General features: G+C 38.5%; 1 long non-coding RNA gene across 1 annotated transcript in view; it reads left to right on the top strand.

Moving 5' to 3' along the window:
* LOC141417459 (uncharacterized) overlaps positions 1–17,623 on the top strand; it is a 159,382-nt gene that overhangs the window by 114,534 nt on the left and 27,225 nt on the right. The gene's annotated exons all lie outside the window — the stretch shown is intronic.

A 17,623-nucleotide genomic window follows, 5' to 3' on the forward strand; every position in this document is an offset into this window, starting at 1 on the left:
AGGTTGGGGGAGGATAGGAGGAAGACACGAAGAGGTTGGAGAGAGTGGATGAGAAGGGGCAGAAAGAGTAGTTGGGAGAGAGAACAATGGACTGTAGCTCAGGAGGAGGGAGAGTGAAGGGGGAAAGAATAAAGATGTGAAGATAGTGATGGTGAAGTTAATAATGCAAAAAAAAAAAAAAGAAAAGAAAAGAAGTACAAATACAAAGAAAACAAAATAAACTCCATAATAATAAAACAAAATAAAAACACAATAAAAAACACCAGGTTTTCAGGAACAATAGAATTTCAGTCTTTGGTTTAAATTCTAGAGTTATTCCTCTGGCATCTAGTCCTGGTATTGGCATGCAAGCAAAAGCTCCTATGTGGTCTCACCAGGTGACTGGCTTATGAGTAGTGTTTGGTTTTTCTGTCCACCAGTTTAATTGAAATTGTGAGGTGAGTCTGCCAGTTCTTGCTGGGTGCTCAGAGCTGTTGTTTTCATCAGCCAGCAGCTGTGTTATCCTTCAGCTGCAGGTCTGTTTGGTCAGTTCCTCCCCCAGCAAGGTGGAGCAGTTTGGTTTTGAATGCTGACCTCTCGCCCAAAGGATTAGCTCTGGGAGGTGGCTTGTCACCCCTGCTCTCAGCCTTTGCTGCCTTCCCTATGTTTGTTCACTGAGAGTTAGGTGCTGAGAGTTTAGCTCCTTGCCACATCCCCATTCTTTGGGGCAGGTTCAGCATTCTACCTTCCACCTTTGCTGTTGGTGTTAGATTATGATTTGCTGTTTATGTTTTTCAGTTTTGTTGGGGGGGTTCAGCATGCCCACAGGTTGTGCTGGTTTATGTTCCTGGGGGTGGTGTGGGTAGGGGAGTCACACATGTTCATGATGCTCACCTGTTTGTTTTGCCTGTTCACATGCCTGCAGCTGTGGAGCCAGCAGCGGTGGGGAGAAGTGGCACCAACTTTTCTCAGTGCAGCATGGGGTGGGGAGGCTTTCCATGGACTAGAAATTCAGAATGTTGCAGAGTTTGATTCTGATTGATGCTCTGTCTTTTCCTTGATGGAAGAAGGAGAAGAGAAAGAAAGAAAAAAAAGAGAATTTGCCAGTTTTTTTTTTTTTTTTTTTTTGGGCCTGGACCTGCCTTGCTGGCTATGCTGGGGGTTGCAGATGTTAGGTGCAATTACAGGCTGATTTAAGGGTCAGTCTTTGAATTTTTTCCTGCACCTTATGTGATGGTGGTTACCATTTTGGCTAGAAGCAATCAGAATTACCCAAGGATAGCTCCAACTTCTCAAGGAGGTTTCTGGAGTCATGGAGCTTAGGCTTTCTCCTTCTGTACTCTACTGGCCATTTTGGATCTCTCCTCTGTTCACCTCTTTGCTAGAACCCAATAACCGTCATTCTACTTTTTTGATGAATTTGTCTACTCTGGGTACCTCATATACATGGAATTATATGATATTTGTTCTTTTGTGACTAGCTTATTTCACTTTGCATAATGTCATCAAATTTCATCTATGTTGCAGTATGGGTCAGAATTTACTTCCTTTTAAAGGGTGCATAATAGTTGTATTCAGATATCATAATTGATTTATCCACTCATCCATCAGTGGACACTTGGGTTTCTTCCACTCTTGGTTATTGTAAATAATGCTGCTATGAACACAGGTTTACAAATATCTCAAATCCCTGCTATCAGTTGTTTTGGATTACATATGCAGAAGAGGAATGCTGGATCATATGCTAATTTTATTTTTTAATTTTTGGAGGAAGTGTCATACTGGTTTTCCATGTTGTATACACCATTTTATATTCCTATCAACACTGCAGAAGGGTTGCTTGCTACACTCCTTGCTAACACTTGTTAATTTCTGATTTTTTTTGGTGGTTTTTTTTTTCCCAGTGGTTGTTTGTTTTGTAAAACTTGGCATCCTAATGTGCTTCAGATGGTATATAATAGTGATTTGGGCTTTGATTTCCCTAGTAACTAGTAATATTGAGCATCTTTTCATGGGCTTATTGGCCATTTGTAAATCTTCTTTGGAGAAAAGTCTGTTCAAGTCGTTTACCCTGTTTTAAATCAATTTCATTGTTTTGTTGTTTCATCTCCTTGGTTAATTTTATTTTTAAGTATCTTATTCTCTTGATGCTATTGTAAGTAGAATGGTTGTTCTTTTTTTTTTTTTTCCAAATTACTCATTCTTGATGTGTAGAAATGCAACTTAGTTTTGCATGTTAATTTTATATCCTGCAACATGTCAAGTCATACCTGAACAGGGATCATTTTACTTCTTCCTTTGAAATTTAGATGCCTTTTATTCCCTTTTCTTGCCTAATTGCCCCTACTTGTCCTATATCTAGGACATGTAGTGCTATGTTGAGTAGAAGTGGCAAGAGGGCATCCTCATCTTGCTTCTGATATTAGAAGAGAAACTTTCAGTCTTTCACTTTGATATGTTAGCTGTGGGCATTTCATATGTGACTTTTATTGTGTCTGTTGAGGTAGTTTCTTTCTACTCCCCGTTGTTCAATGTTTTGTACCATGAAAGAGTGTGGAGTTTTCTCAAATGTTTTTCTTCATTAATAGAGATGCTCTTGTCTTTTTTTCTTCATTCTATTTCCATGATATATTATAATGACTAGTTTTTGTATGTTGAAGCATCCTTGCCTTCCAGGAATAAATTCCATTTGGTCATGGTATAAAATTCTTTTTTTTTTTTTTTTTTTTTTTTTAACAATACTCAAACCACCTTTAATGTGGTGAAAACAAATCACTTTACAAAAAGCATTAACATTTCTTAAAACGTAACTTTGGACACAGTACACAAATTTAAAAAACAAAACAAAACAATTCAGCCACATCATCCTATGATCTGGTCCTGCAAATCAAACTTTAGGATCTCAGAGAAATTTATTAGATTTTAGATATTCATAAAATGTGCCTAGTCATGCTTCCTCAGGTTTGAGTGCTACTGAGAAAAGCTACTCAAAATCAGGTTTCCCATCAATCCCCACATTTTCCAACTTCAAGTGACACATGAGCCCAGTTGGAGCCTTGTTCCTTACAGGCGTGCTGTAAAACCAGCAGTGAGTATTAGACAGAAACTTTCACTTCCAGGACACATGTGGATAAGCAACGAGTCAAATTTTAACACTCTATTTGGAAGAGGAAAGGAAGGAAAGAAAAATGTATTAACATATCATTGAACAAGTACAAATTTCTAGAATAAGGCACAAGTTGGGTGCAGTAGAGATGACCTCTAACAGTATTTTGTTACATTGAGCTGCATCTTGCCAGACATCTTGCAGGGCAAAATTTCTTAGGTAGAGTAGAACCTAATCTGTACCACATAGTTAAAAAATGGCCAAATCTTAAGCTCATTAACTCATTTTAGAGACGAGGAAACAGGGTCATACAAGTTAAGTGACATTAATTATGGAAAACAGGAATCAATGCTTTAATATTCTAAACCCCAGGCTGAAGTACTTTCCACTTTACCACTTTTTTACTCCAGGACTTTATCTTCCTTATGGAAAAAAGATCATGTTGTCACACAGTCCCTTGTTCTAACCAAAAAGGTAGTCTATAATGTGGACTAGTCGCTGCCTTGTCTTCTGTGAGGCTAGAAGATGCTTAGGGTTTCATTTTAAGGCCCCTCACACACTTGAAGTGGAGTGTTAAGTCAACCACAGGCCAAATCTTGAATGATTCTTCTGCTGGCATTACTTCGCAAACCTTCTGGCAGCTCTTCCCTGGACAGGTACAGGCCCCTGCCCTCCATTAGGCTGTGGAGCCAAAGCATGGTAACTGTCTACTCCCACAGGTATGTTCAGGGGAAACATAAGCAACTGCTGCTTTGTGAAAGTGACATGATGTTGGAAAGGTTTGAAAAGCAGCATGGGAATATCAAACCTACTTAAATTGTTCAGGTTAAAATATTCAAGTTCAGAGTAACACGGGGAGACAGGAAAGGAAAAACGTGTGCAATAATGGTTTAATTCACCTGCACGAGTCAATCATATTTGGTAAGTGGGAGGAACTAGGAGAGAGGAAGAGAGCTGAAGACTGAGGGGAGGAAAACAACAATCAAAGAGCAAGGGTCCACACAAAGTTCAGATGAACTGAAGTGCCTCAATTTGAACACCTGCAAAATAATTTACACAGTGATCTGCCAAGTGTCATGCTTCATATGCCATGTTGCCTCTGGTATCCTTATGAGGAAGTAGTGAAGTGCCCAACATTTCAGTGTTTTTCAGTGGTAATTTCAAGCTCTGTGGCTCCAGCTCTTAGACAGTAGCACTCTGCTTCTACTGAGTCTTGTCCTTTTGAACGTTTTCCACTTTTCCCCGATTTTGGTGGTTCTTTCTCTTTCTTGTTTTTATTCGGCATGGCTGGTGTGGGGCCACCCCCCCCCCCACCCCGCCGCCGCCGCCGCCGCCGCTGCCGCCCGGGGACTGAGTCGCTCGCTCGCTCTCGCTTCCCCTTTTCCAGGCTCCCCGAGGCTGCGGCAGCCTCGGCGGCCGCAAAATTCGTTATAATTTCCTTATAGTATTTGTGTCTGACTTTGAATTCAGGGTAATGCTGGTCTCACAGAATGAGTTAGAAACTATTCCTTCCTATCAGCTTCTTTTGGGGAAGAATTTGAAGTAAATTCGTGTTTATTCTTTAAATGTTTGGTAAAATTCTCCAGTAAAGCCTTATTGTTCTGGGACTTACTTCGTTCAGATTCATTTTGTCAATTACTGATTCAACGTTCTTACAGTCATAGCTCTGTTCAGATTTTCTGTTTCTTCATGATTCAGTCTTGTCAGGTTATGTGTTTGTAAGAAGTTGTTCAATTCATCTGAATTACCTAGCTGGTTTTGGTCTTTCCCTAGTTCCTTAAGGTATAAGTGTAGGTTGTTGATCTGAGATCTTTCTTTTTTAATGTGCTAATGTCTATAAATTTACCTCTTATCACTGCTTTCACTGAATATCATGTTTTGGCATGTTGCATTTTCATTTTTCTCATAAGTTTTCTAACTTTCCTTGTGATTTAGTATTTGACCCAATTGTTGTTCAAGAATGTGTTGTTTGATGTCTACATATTTGTGAATTTTCCAGTTTTCCTCCTGTTATTGATTTCTACCTTTCCATTTTGATTAGAAAAGATACTTTATATCATTTCAATATTTTAAAATCAATTAAAACTTGTTTTGTGGCCCAGTTATGACCTTTTCTGGAAAATGATCCTTATACATTTGGGAAAAAATGTATTTTGCCATTTTTTATGGAAGTATTCTGCATATGTCCATTAGATCAAATTAGTCTATTTATCACTCAAATCTATTTCCTTATTGATTTCTGCCTAATTGTCCTATAAAGTTGGTGATATCATTATTTTATAGACAAGAAGTGGAGGAAAGGCAAAGAAGCATACAGTAGCTTGCTCAAATTCATAGCCAGTAAGTATGAAATTGAGACTCAAAAGTTAGGACTTAATTCAAGATCTAGGTTCTCCATAGGCCTTGCTCTAAGCCATCAGATAAAAGACAATTTTTCATGTCATTCACATTCTGATCTTCCCATTATCCATTCCCAAACATTTACGTGATAAGATTCAATAATTACCAAATACTACATGAGACACAGTGCACATACAGATGCCATATACATACATATATAATAACTTCTTCCCATGCATTGATAAAATTTCCTGCTTGGATTCTCAGCAACCAGCTGAACTCTAGGTTTCTACCTGTTCTCTTATTGTCCACTCCCTCTTTCTCACCTGCTCCAGCTGTGCAACAAATTACTCCAAGCCAGTAGGATTGATTACATGTAGAGTTCTATGTTAGGAATTCAAGTGGAACATAATAAGATGACATGCCTGTATCCCACAGCATCTCAGGCCTCCACTGGGGACTGGCATCCGGCACAGGCTTCTCCACTGACAGGGAAAAATACCTGGGCTGGGATGATTGAAAGCCTTGGACAGCTGGAGTGTCTACACTTGTCCTCTACATGCAGCTTGGGCTTCCTCACAGCATGGAACCTCAGAGTAGTCCACCTTCTTCCATGGTGGCACAAGGCTACAGCCCGAGGGTTGCATAATCTTTTGTAACACATTCTTGGAAGTCACAGAACATTACTTCTACCATGCTATGCTGTTCAAAACAATAACAATTTGCCCAGGTTCTGGGGAGAGCAAATATATCCAACATCTTAAAGAGGGAAGGCAGCAAGTTCACTTTGCAGAGGAGTGAATGGGATGAAGAAATCCTTATGGCCACCTTTGGAAAATACACTACCATATGCCCCCTTGTCACCCTTGCTCACTAATTACCCATACCTGGCAGTTACCTGTAATGTTTTCCTGGTATCTAAACTCCTTACTGTCCTTGCCTTTTCATGACCCCATTAGGATTGGTTCTTCCAAGGGCCTCTTTCTTCTCTCCCTACTCTTTGTCCCTAGGAGGACCAGGATTTAGACCGAAGAAGGCATTAGCAGCTGTGAGTCTCTGCAAACACCAAGGAGGGAGGTTTGACTGCCTCCCTCCTTTCAGTAACTAATTCAGCATCTAGTGAACTTCATTTCAGGCCCAGCAATCATCCATCAGAGCAGGAAAAATACACAAGTTCTCAAAATACAAAGTTCTCTAAATATACATGCTCTCTAAACATTTCAGAGACTTGTATTTCTAAACTGTATACATCTGTAAACCCTGAAAAAATCACAAAAAATCTTAATAACAAAGTCAGTTAATGCAATAATATCATGTTACAGAATGCTATGAGAAACAGTTAACTCTTCCATGTGCATTTATAGCACGTAAATCTCCTTTAGCCGAGGATCTTGTATTTTTTGTATAGGGCACTTATTATTGCTGAAGAGCTATAGAAAAATAGATTAATTTGCTTTTCTGGAGGAGAAGCATGAGGAGGAAAAGGAAACAGAGCCAGGGTCCAAGGAGCTGGTCCCACCCAGAAGACACCATTTCCTCATTCTCTGGTACCCTTGAGTGCCTGGGGTGGGTTAGTGGAAACCTTCACACATCTATTTGCCAAAAGGCAAAAGTAAAAAAACTCTTCTGAAAACTTATGTTATCGGATTTCAACATCTATAGTTTTTCACTGGTATCTGAATCAGGCAATTCTTTTAATTCAATTTAGGTAGCTATTTAATTTTGAATTTTGCTTTTAGTGGAAATTATAATCACATAGGTACTATGCTTTGACTGGTTTTTTAGGTGGTACTTAATAATAAATTGAATTCATTTTCACATACAGTCATATCCTTTCCTTCAGCTCTTGTCATACTGGGAAGTGGCAAGTATCTTTCTCTCTTAACAGAGTATTCTCTCTTTCCCTCTTTTGTTTGGGGGATGGGACTGGGGTTTGAACTCAGGACCTCACACTTGCTAGGCAGGTGATTTACCACTTAAGCCACTCCATCAGCACTTTTTTTGTGTCAGGTATTTTTGAGATAGGGTCTCAAGAACTGTTTCCTTGGGCTGGCCTTGAACCGAGATTCATCAGGAGGATGGATCTGCCTCTTGAGTATCTAGGATTATAGGTGTGAACCACCAGCAGCTGGCTCTTTTTTAGGTTGTCATACCATCTCTTGTTGCTGAAAGAACATGACTTTTGGTGAACTTTTTCACCCAATTTTGATTACAGGCTATTTTGCATGTCATCCTGTGGCCTGTGAAGCAGGACTAAGACAAAATATGTTTTGAGGAAAGTGTGGGCAAATTCCTCATAGCTCACTGGTTCTTCTTTGCTGGATTGGAAATCTGCATATCTGATGAGATTTCATAGATGGGAGACAGTCCAAGGACAGAAGAGAGGAGCGGTTAAGGGAAATAATTTTCTCTGGCAGAAAGGAAGGGATAATGACATTTTTATTGTTAGGAAAGACTAAACATTCACATGAAATGAACCCCAGTAGGAAAAATATGGCATTTTACAATATGTGAAACAAATAGAGAATAATTTATTCATTGTATATAGTCGGGTATAATAATCTTTACACATCTTTACCATGAAAGTAAAGATTTTACATTTGGGAGGTTGAACTCAAAGCTGAAAAGTGTACTAGAAAAGCTCTAGGTTTTCTTTATTATATTTAGAAATGCCAATTGTATTTGTTAACAACATTTTTGGATAACCTGGGGGTTATTGCCCATATAACATCCACCTCTCCAATTCTGTGACTTCAGATCTCTAAAGAGTACTGCCCAGCTCCATCCACCAGCACTCAGCTGTATATAGACACTCTTTAGTCTTCACTCTTAAGGACAGGGGTGTGGCTCAGTGTTGGTGCATATGTATGAGGCCATAGATTCAGTCCCAGCACCAAAAACCAAAACAAAAAAACTTTACTATAAAGATGGTCCCATCATCATTATAATTGTTTTCTCTCAATACAAATTTAATTGTTTTTGGTTGGACTGGGTTTTGAATACTCAGGGCCTCACACTTGCTAGGCAGGTACTCTGACCACTTGAGCCACTCCACCAGCCCTTGTATTGTGATGGTTTTTTTCAAGATACAGTCTCAAGAACTATTTTCTGGGGCTGGCTTTGAACTGTGATCTTACTTATCTCTGCCTCTTGAGTAGCTAGGATTATGGGTGTGAGCCACTGGCACCCGGCCAAAACATACCTAAACTTTTAACTTTAGAGATTATAAACTCCATTTGGGCCAGGAATGCAGGACATAGCATAGTGTCTCTGATCTTGGGCTTAGAGCTGGAACATTTGGGTTCAGAGATAGGTTCCTTCAATTAGCTGTGCAATTTTGGATGAGTTATTTAATTCCTTTTTTGTTTGCTTTCTTACTAGTGTATATTAATTGTCCAAGGGGTTTTCATTGTGATATTTCCATACATGCATATACTTTGATCAGATTCATTCCTTCTATTACTCTTTCTTTCTTTTCACTACTCTCACCTTTTAAAAACAATTTTAACAGGTTTCATTTTTCTGTTTTCATACATGTGTAGGAAGTACTTCAATCATTCACTTCTTCACCCTCTCCTTTTGTCCTCCCTCTTCCTGCTGGTTCCCACCTCCAACAGTCCCTGTTTTATATGGATGCCGTTATTTTGTTTCACAGTACTGGAGTTTGAACTCAAGGCACACTACCACTTACAGTAAAGCTTTTTCTTTTTCTTTTTTTTTTTTTTTGCATGTGTTTTACTTGTTTTGGTTTTGGTGCTGGGACTGAAGCTGGGACCTCATGCACACAAACCAACCCTTTTACGCTTTAGTTATTTTTCAGAAAGTCTCATGTTTTTGAAGCTGGGACAACAGGCACCACCACCATGCCCACCCAATGTATTTTTTGAGATTGGACCTTGTTACGTTTTTCCCTGGGATGGCCTTGAACCGCAGTCCTTCTGATCTTTGCCTCTGAGCAGCTAGGATTGCAGTTGTAAGTCTTTTCTTTTTTTCTTTTTATTTTTTTATTATTCATATGTGCATACAATGCTTGGGCCATTTCTCCTTCCTGCCCCAATCCCCTCCCTTACACCCACCCTGCCCCCTCTCTTTGCCCCCCACACCCTTGACACCCGGCAGAAACTATTTTGCCCTTATCTCTAATTTTGCTGAAGAGAGAGTATAAGCAATAATAGGAAGGAACAAGGGTTTTTGCTGGTTGAGATAAGGATAGTATACAGGGAGTTGACTCACATTAATTTCCTGTGCATGTGTGTTACCTTCTAGGTTAATTCTTTTTGATCTAACCTTTTCTCTAGTTCCTGGTCCCCTTCTCCTATTGGCCTCAGTTGCTTTTAAGGTATCTGCTTTAGTTTCTCTGCGTTGAGGGCAACAAATGCTAGCTAATTTTTTAGGTCTTACCTATCCTCATCCCTCCCTTGTGTGCTCTCGCTTTTATCTTGTGATCAAAGTTCAATCTCCTTGTGTGTTTGCCCTTAATCTAATGTTTGCATATGAGGGAGAACATAGGATTTTTGGTCTTTTGGGCCAGGCTAACCTCACTCAGAATGATGTTCTCCAATTCCATCCATTTACCAGCAAATGATAACATTTCGTTCTTCACGGCTGCATAAAATTCCATTGTATATAGAAATCACATTTTCTTGATCCATTCGTCAGTAGTGGGGCATCTTGGCTGTTTCCATAACTTGGCTATTGTGAATAGTGCTGCAATAAACATGGGTGTGCAAGTGCCTCTGGAGTAACCTGTGTCACTGTCTTTTGGGTATCCCCAAGAGTGGTATTTCTGGATCAAATGGTAGATCAATGTTTAGCTTTTTAAGTAGCCTCCAAATTTTTTTCCAGAGTGGTGGTACTAGTTTACATTCCCACCAGCAGTGTAAGAGGGTTCCTTTTTCCCTGCATCCTCGCCAACACCATTTGGTGGTGGTGTTGCTAATGATGGCTATTCTAACAGGGGTGAGGTGGAATCTTAGCATGGTTTTAATTTGCATTTCCTTTATTGTTAGAGGTGGTGAGCATTTTTTCATGTGTTTTTTTGCCATTTGAATTTCTTCTTTTGAGAAAGTTCTGTTTAGTTCACTTGCCCATTTCTTTATTGGTTCATTAATTTTGGGAGAATTTAGTTTTTTAAGTTCCCTATATATTCTGGTTATCAGTCCTTTGTCTGATGTGTATCTGGCAAATATTTTCTCCCACTCTGTGGGTGTTCTCTTCAGTTTAGAGACCATTTCTTTTGATGAGCAGAAGCTTTTTAGTATTATGAAGTCCCATTTATCTATGCTATCTCTTAGTTGCTATGCTGCTGGGGTTCCATTGAGAAAGTTCTTACCTATACCTACTAACTCCAGAGTATTTCCTACTCTTTCCTGTATCAACTTTACAGTTTGGGGTCTGATATTAAAGATCCTTTATCCATTTTGAGTTAATCTTGGTATAGGGTGATATACATGTATCTAGTTTCAGTTTTTTGCAGACTGCTAACCAGTTTTTCCAGCAGTTTTTGTTGAAGAGGCTGCTTTTTCTCCATTGTATATTTTTAGTGCCTTTGTCAAAGACAAGTTGGGTATAGTTGTATGGCTTCATATCTGGGTCCTCTATTCTGTTCCACTGGTCTTTATGTCTGTTTTTGTGCCAACACCATGCTATTTTTATCGTTATTGCTTTGTAATATAGTTTGAAGTCAGGTATCGTGATACCTCCAGCATTGTTCTTTTGATTGAGTATTGCCTTGGCTATTCGTGGCCTCTTGTGTTTCCATATAAATTTCACGGTAGATTTTTCAATCTCTTTAATGAATGTCATTGGAATTTTGATGGGAATTGCATTAAACATGTAGATTACTTTGGGGAGTATAGCCATTTTTACTATGTTGGTTCTACCAATCCATGAACATGGGAGATCTCTCCACTTTCTATAGTCTTCCTCAATCTCTTTCTTCAGAAGTTTATAGTTTTCCTTGTAGAGGTCATTCACATCTTTTGTTAGGTTTACATCTAGGTATTTGATTTTTTTTGAGGCTATTGTAAATGGAATTGTTTTCATACGTTCTTTTTCAGTTTGTTCATTATTAGTGTATAGAAATGCTAATGAATTTTCTATGTTGATTTTATATCCTGCTACCTTGCTGTAGCTATTGATGGTGTCTAGGAGCTTCTGAGTAGAGTTTTTTGGGTCTTTACGGTATAGGATTATGTCATCTGCAAATAGGCATATTTTGACAGTTTCTTTACTTATTTGTATTCCTTTTATTCCTTCTTCTTACCTAATTGCACTGGTTAGGAATTCCAGTACTATGTTGAATAGGAGTGGAGATAGTGGGCATCCTCGTCTCGTTCCTGATTTTAGAGGGAATGGTTTCAGTTTTTCCTCCATTAAGCATAATGCTGGCTGTAGGTTTGTCATATATAGCTTTTATAATGTTGAGGTAATTTCCTTCTATTCCTAGTTTTCTTAGAGCTTTTATCATGAAATGGTGTTGGATCTTAACAAAGGCTTTTTCTGCATCTATTGAGATGATCAAGTGGTTTTTGTCTTTGCTTCTGTTAATGTGGTTTATTATGTTTATTGATTTTTGTATGTTGAACCACCCCTGCATTCCTGGGATGAAGCCAACTTGGTTGTGGTGAATAATCTTTTTGATGTGTTGTTGAATTCGGTTTGCCATTATTTTGTTGAGGATTTTTGCATCAATGTTCATTAAGGAGATTGGCCTATAGTTCTCCTTTTTGGAGGTGTCTTTGCCTGGTTTTGGAATATGTGTAATACTGGCTTCATAAAATGTGTTAGGCTGTTTTCCTTCCCTTTCTATTTCATGGAACAGTTTAAGGAGGGTTGGTATCAGTTCTTTTTTAAAGGTCTGATAGAATTCAGCAGAGAATCCATCAGGTCCTGGACTTTTCTTTTTGGGGAGACTCTTGATTGCTGCTTCAATTTCATTTCGTGTGATAGATCTATTCAGGTGATTAATTTCTTCTTGGTTCAGCTTTGGATGATCATATGTATCTAGAAATCTGTCCATTTCTTTAAGATTTTCGAATTTATTTGAATATAGGTTCTCAAAGTAGTCTCTGATGATTTCCTGGACTTCCATGGTGTTTGTTGTTGTCTCTCCTTTTGCATTCCTGATTCTAGTAATTAGGTTTTTTCACTCCTCATTTTAGTCAGGCTTGCCAGGGGTCTGTAGATCTTGTTTATTTTTTCAAGGAAGAAACTTTTTGTTTCATTAATTCTTTGTATGGTTTTTTTGGTTTCTATTTCGTTGATTTCAGCTCTTATTTTTATTATTTCTCTCTTATTTGTTTTGGGATTTGCTTGTTCTTGTTTTTCTAGGAGTTTGAGATGTATCATTAGGTCATTGATTTGGGATCTTTCAGTCTTTTTAACATATGCACTCGTGGCTATAAACTTTCCTCTCAGGACTGCCTTTGCTGTGTCCCATAAGTTCCGGTAGGTTGTGTTTTCATTTTCATTGACTTCCAGGAACTTTTTAATTTCCTCTTTTATTTCATCAATGACCCATTGTTCATTAAGTAATGAGCTATTCAGTTTCCAGCTGTTTGCATGTTTTTTGTCTTTACTTTTGTTGTTGAGTTCTAGTTTTATTGCATTGTGATCAGATAGTATGCACAGTATAATTTCTATTTTCTTATATTTGCTGAGGCTTGCTTTGTGCCCTAGGATATGATCTATTTTGGAGAAGGTTCCATGGGCTGCTGAGAAGAATGTATATTGTGTAGAAGTTGGATGAAATGTTCTGTAGGCATCAAGTAGTTCCATTTGATCTATTGTATATTTTAGATCTTGAATTTCTTTATTGATTTTTTGTTTGGATGACCTATCTATTGACGATAAGGGGGTGTTAAAGTCTCCCAAAACCACTGTGTTGGAGTTAGTATATGCTTTTAGGTCTTTCAGGGTATGTTTGATGAAATTGGGTGCGTTGACATTGGTTGCATATAGGTTGATGATTATTATTTCCTTTTGGTCTATTTCCCCTTTTATTAGTATGGAATGTCCTTCTTTATCTCATTTGATCAATGTAGGTTTGAAGTCTACTATGTCAGAGATAAATATTGCTACTCCTGCCTGTTTTCAGGGCCATTGGCTTGGTAAATCTTCTTCTAGCCTTTCATCCTAAGCCTATGCTTATTTCTGTCAGTGAGATGGGTCTCCTGTAAGCAACAAATTGTTGGATCTTCCTTTTTAATGGTGCCTTTTGATGGGTAAATTAAGTCTGTTAACATTAAGTGTTAGTACTGATAGGTACGTGGTGATTCCTGTCATTTAGTTGTCTTAGTTGTTTGAAAGTTTGATTGTGTGTACCTAAGTTGATGTTACGCTCTACTTTCTTGCCTTTTCTTTTCCTGTAATTGGTACTGTCTGTCCTTTCATGATTATGTTGTGTTTCACTTTCTGTGTGCAGAATCCCTTGAAGAATCATTTGTAGTGGTGGCTTTGTGGTCACATATTGTTTTAGTTTCTGCTTATCATGGAAGACTTTTATTGCTCCATCTATTTTGAATGATAGTTTTGCTGGGTAGAGTATCCTGGGGTTGAAGTTATTTTCATTCAGTGCCCAGAAGATCTCTCCCTTGCTCTTCTTGCTTTTAATGTTCTGTTGAGAATCTGCTGTGATTTTGATGGGTTTACCTTGTATGTTATTTGTTTTTTCTCTCTTATAGCCTTCAATATTCTTTCCCTAGTTTCTAACTTGTTGTTTTAATAATGATATGTTGTGGGGTAGTTCTATTTTGATCTGGTCTGTTTGGTGTCCTGGAGGCCTCTTGCATCTGTTTGGGAATATCTTTCTCTAGATTTGGGAAATTTTCTGTTATTATTTTGTTGAATATATTGCGCATTCCCTTTGCTTGCACTTTTCTCCTTCTTCAATGCCCATGATTCTCAAGTTTGGTCTTTTGATGTTGGTGGGTTCTTGCATTTTCTTTTCACAGGTCTTGAGTTGTTTAATTAATAGTTCTTCAGTTTTTCCTTTAATTACCATTTCATCTTCAAGTTCTGAGATTCTGTCTTCTGTTTGTTCTATTCTGATGGATTGACCTTCCATTTTGTTTTGCAATTCTGTTTCATTCTTTTTTCTGAGGTTTTCCATATCCTGGGTTGTTTCCTCTTTAATGGTGTCTATTTTTGCCCTGAGTTTATTTATCTCTTTATTAATCATGTTCTCTGTTTCACTTTTGTGTTTATACAGTGCTTCTATGGTTTCCTTTATTTCTTCTTTTGCTTTTTCAAATTCTCTATTTTTGTTGTCTTGGAATTTCTTGAGTGTCTCCTGTACATTTTGGTTGACCATATCCAGTATCATCTCTATAAAATTCTCCTTGAGTACCTGTAGTATTTCTTCTTTTAGATTATTCTTGTGGGCTTCATTAGGTTCTTTGGCATAGTTTATCTTCATTTTGTTGGAGTCTGGATCTGAGTATCTTTTTTCTTCATTTCTCTCTCATTCCTGTTTTAATTTTTTGCTGTGGGGAAACTGGTTTCCCTGTTTTTTCTGTCTTCCTGTCATTGCCCTTGCTGTTGTTATTGTCCCTGTACTGTGTGCAATTAAGTATTTTCTGGCTTGTAATAATAGCACTAGTAATATTTAGAATGGAAGGGTGAGAGGGGATGGAAAGCAAAGAAGTTAAAGGAAAAAGGAAAAACAAATAAACAAGTAGAAAACAAAACAAAACAAAGAAACAAACAAAAAAGTTTCAAAGATATAAACAGGGAGAGACAGTGCACTAATCGACCATAAGCTGAAAAGGCATTACAGAGATAGAGAGAGGATTGAAAATAAAAAATAAAAAGAATAAAAATAAGAATAAAAATAAAAAACAAGTAAATGAAAAAATATATATAAATAAAATTAAATTAAAAAATAAAAAATAAATAAAATAAAAAGAAAAAAAAATCTCCAAGTTCAAATGCAATGAAATTTCAGTCTTAATAATTTTGGTGTTTGTCTCTCAGCCTCCAATCCTGGAAATGGTGCCTCAGATATTGTTCTGTAGTTGTCTCATCAAAGGGGAAGAATGAAATAGAACAAAACTGCACAAAACAAACAAAAAAACAAAAACAAAAAACCCACAAAGTGTCCCAAGTTCAAATGCAATACAGTTTCAGTAAGTTTTTCAGCATGCAGGTGTAGTTCGGTTGTTATCTCATCAAAGGTAGGGGGAGAGAAAAAAAAGTCTGGAGACAGGTCTGTGAATGGTATCTGCGGCTGTGGCTTGCCTGCCTGCTGCTGTCAACCTGCTGTTGCTGGAGGCATTATTTATACAGATCTCTGGGGTAAGCTTAGCACTCACCTGGCCCTGCAGGCTTTGTTTACTCAGAGTTCTCCTGTGCGCGAGCCTCTGCTACAAGCTTTCCCCTTTCCAAGCACACTGGTGGAGGTGACACTGCACCTGCTTTCTCAGGCCTGTGTGTTTATTTACAGTTCATGTGGGAAGTGGGTCTTCCCCCCTCTCCTGTGGCATTTTCCTCCCTCTGCCACTTTCACAAGCTTTCCTGCTCCTGGTTGCTTGCCATGTGCCGCTGCTCCTGCTCTCTCTGGCCGGGCCCAGCTTGTTTATTTACAGTTCTGGGAGGGATTCCTCTCTCCCCCTCTTCAGTGCTCAGGGCACCCCACCCTCTTTGCTACATGTCTTTATTGTTCTTATTGCTTATTATTCAGTTTCTCTTTTTTTCCCTGGGTGGGGGTCGGTCTTTCCAGGGGGCTATGCTGCTCTGGCCCAGGGTTGTCTGTGGGAGTACCGCGTACCACTTAACTCACCTTGTGGTCTGCATCTTCCCAAGCCGTCTGGGCGCGGGTGTCTGGCGGTGGCCCCGGGGGCCCTCCTGGTTTCTCCATTCAACGTGAAGTGGAGATGCTCTGCGCAGACTGGAGGTGTGGAGGGGTCAACGTTTTGCCTCTTCTCTGTGGCCTTGCCTGCCCAGGTGTGTCTCCAGCGTCTCTCCAAGATTTTACTTTAGAAGGCACACTTTCTGCTTCCTCCCTCTAGCTGCCATCTTGGAATCCCCCCAAGTCTTTTCTTTATATTTTATTTATTTACATTTAGATTCCACATTGCTAGAGAGAACACATGGTATTTGCCTTTCTCAGTTTAGCTGATTCCTCTTAGCATGTTGATCCCCAGTTCCATCCATTTCTCTGCAATGACATAATTTCATTCTTCTTCATGGCTGAATAATTGTATGTGGATACTGTATTTTCTTTATCTAGTTATTGGTTGATGGATACCTTGGCTGATTCCATGGTTTAGATACTGTGAATAGTGCTGCTCTAAACATGAGTGTGCATGTATCTCTGTTGTAGGCTGACTTACATTCCTTCAGATATATGCCCAAGAGTCATGGCAAGATCTATGGTAGCTCTATTTTTAGTTTCTTGAGGAAACTCCACACTGATTTCCATGGTGGCTGCACTAATTTACAGATCAGCGAACAGTGTATATGGATTCCTTTCTCTCTTCATCTTACCCAGCATTTGTTGTTGTTTGTTTTTGCCCAGCCTGGTTTTGAACTGTGATCCTCCTGATGTCAATCTTGCAAGGAGCTAGGATTACAGGCATGAGCCACTGTGCCAAGCTATACTTCTTCTTTTATGAACTCTATTTAATTCACTTACCCATTTTTTGAATTGTTAATTAGTTCTTTTGGTGTTTAACTTTTGTGAACTCTTTATATATTCTGAATTTAAATCCTTTATTTTATGAATAGCAGACAAAGATTTTCTCCAATCCTGTAGATTGTTTCTTGATTTTATTATTTGTTTCCTTTGCTGGACAGAAACTTTTAAATTTGATACAATCCCATTTATCAGTTCTTGCTGTTATTTCTGAGCAATTGGAATCCTTTTGAAAGTCATTACTTATGCCTATGCCTTCAAGCATTTTTCCTGTAGTAATTTCAGAGTTTTAGGTCTGACATTAAGATCTCTGATCCAATTTAAACTGATTTTTGTACAGAGTGAGAGATGAAGGTCTAGTTTCTTCATGTGGTTATTCAGTTTTCTCATCACCATTTGTTGAAAGGTTGTCTTTTCTCCAGCATGTTTTTGGCTCCTTTGTCAAAGATCAGAGGGCTGTAGTTGTGTGGGTCTATTTCATTGGTCTACATGTCTGTTTTTGGGTGGGTATCATGCTGTTTTTCTTCCTATGCCTCTGTACTACAGCAGCATCCAGCTTTTTA

Source organism: Castor canadensis, chromosome 15, assembly GCF_047511655.1.
Source record: "Castor canadensis chromosome 15, mCasCan1.hap1v2, whole genome shotgun sequence".
In the NCBI taxonomy this organism is placed as follows: domain Eukaryota; kingdom Metazoa; phylum Chordata; class Mammalia; order Rodentia; family Castoridae; genus Castor; species Castor canadensis.